Source organism: Aplysia californica, unplaced genomic scaffold (genome assembly GCF_000002075.1).
Source record: "Aplysia californica isolate F4 #8 unplaced genomic scaffold, AplCal3.0 scaffold00595, whole genome shotgun sequence".
NCBI lineage: Eukaryota > Metazoa > Mollusca > Gastropoda > Aplysiida > Aplysiidae > Aplysia > Aplysia californica.
This window is the reverse complement of record NW_004797865.1, coordinates 162,436-164,278: the sequence shown is the minus strand read 5'-3', so window position 1 is coordinate 164,278 and position 1,843 is coordinate 162,436. Positions and strand designations below refer to the sequence as shown.

Here is a 1,843-nt window from a genome sequence, read left to right as displayed (position 1 = left end):
GGGGGGATGAGAGAAAGATGTTCCAGGGTAAAGTTGCTTTTAAAAATGTATGCGAGTCGACACGTAAAAGCTTGACAAAATTCAGTACTGACTGTTACAAGCGGTTCGTCACGTAAATCTTAACCGGGTACCAGTAGAAAGAGTATTGTACTGGTGGAATTTACGGAACCGAGCCGTGGGAGAATAGAAAGAACGGCTGCGACTACTGCGAGAATTGAAACACACATTTAACTACAATACGTCAGTGTAGCAAGCAGCTTCACCGCGGAACACACCTTTGGACAGTGCTGAACTACTAATAAATCGATACCAATAATAATCGGACTGTCTTCGCTCAGCACTCCTAAGCTACTCATGTAAGAGCGTTTGCGTGCTACCTAAACATGTTGAAATAAATATAGAGACAAGCACGCGCTAGCGCGCGCACCCCGCCCACCCCACCCCCCGGCCCCCGGGCCCACCTTTTAGTACGGTCAAGGCCGAGGGTGGCAAGCAGGTCAGGTCACTTGAGGAGGCTTTTGTGTAGCCCGCGGCTACACGCAGGTTAGACTCCAAGCTATACGTTCTTATACTATCTCTGACCGTCTAGACTCTAAGCAATACATTTTTGAATCTTCTTTACTTTTAATACCCTTACCTAATCGGGAACAGTCAAAACACGCAAAGGCCGCACTGAATGATTGATTCAAACTTGGAATGTAAATGTAGGCCTCACACTATTTACTCCCCCACTGACAATGATTCAAGACATTACTTAGGTAGGGCCATTTTCAGCGATGGGGTCTCATGGGGTAAATTTGTAACTTTGTTACTATTTTATGATCTTTAGAAGATCTAGACCTAGCTAGATCTACAGGGAAAAGTGATGCTGCTGTTCATTTGGTTGACAAAAGAGAGAGATTTAGATCTAGATCTTGATCTAGAATCTACATACATGTACTACACAGATCTACAACGTAGGCTTAGAGTATTTTTGCATTATTTTGCAAAAGCAAAAAGAGCGCAGTTGACATAGAGATCTACACACAGTAGGCTACTCACTTCCTAGATCTATACCCTAGAGTCTATAGCCTACTTCATAGGGGGGGGGGGGAACAACTAAAAAACTTTCCACAAAATTTGACAAAATGCTAATGAAGTGACAAACAAGCAGACGCCAGACGGTAAGTCAGCCAGAGACCAACAGACAGACAGACAGACAGACAGAGAGGTAACCAGACAAACCGACCAACCGATCGAGACAGAAAGATGGACCAAGATAGATCTATAGAGTCTAGATACCTGTACATCAACCAATCAACAAAGTCAACACGGAGTCGCGCGCGTGGAACACGTGCACTGGACGACTTCTTTGAACACAGAAAGCACAGCACCACTATTATCCACGAGCCAGCACTAGCCTAAGGCTCAAGTAGGCTAGATTTTAACAGAGAAATGCCAACTCCCACACGACCACTGCCACTACAACAACAAAGTACCATGAATGCAAGTAGTCGTTCTTAGTCTAATGTTATCCGCTTTGCGCTCTTCATACAATGAACCAACGAAATAAACTGTCCCAGCCAGTCACGCTCAACCACCGACTGAGAACTAGTGAGAACTGAAGCAACGAGCTGCAGCGGGCTGGTTGGTGGTAGTCTAGTGTACCGACTCCACACGCACACACACACAACTACCGAAGAGGAAATTGTTGGATTATATCGTACTCGACTCGGCAGGTGAAGAGGAAGCAGGATATTGGAGGAACGCACACACACGCACACACAACACCCAATGCGCGGGAGAGGGGGAGGGAGCGACATTCGGGCGCAAACACAAGCACGCACAGGTAAACACACACACA

The 1,843-nt window shown here is 46.0% G+C and overlaps 1 protein-coding gene across 1 annotated transcript in view; it reads right to left on the bottom strand.

Annotated features, from left to right (window-relative positions):
• LOC101859358 (phospholipid-transporting ATPase ID) overlaps positions 1-1,816 on the bottom strand; it is a gene marked incomplete in the record, with an annotated part of 79,849 nt that extends 78,033 nt beyond the window's left edge. The window contains 1 exon segment of the mRNA XM_005107346.3: positions 1,282-1,816.
• Positions 1,817-1,843: the final 27 nt, after the last annotated feature.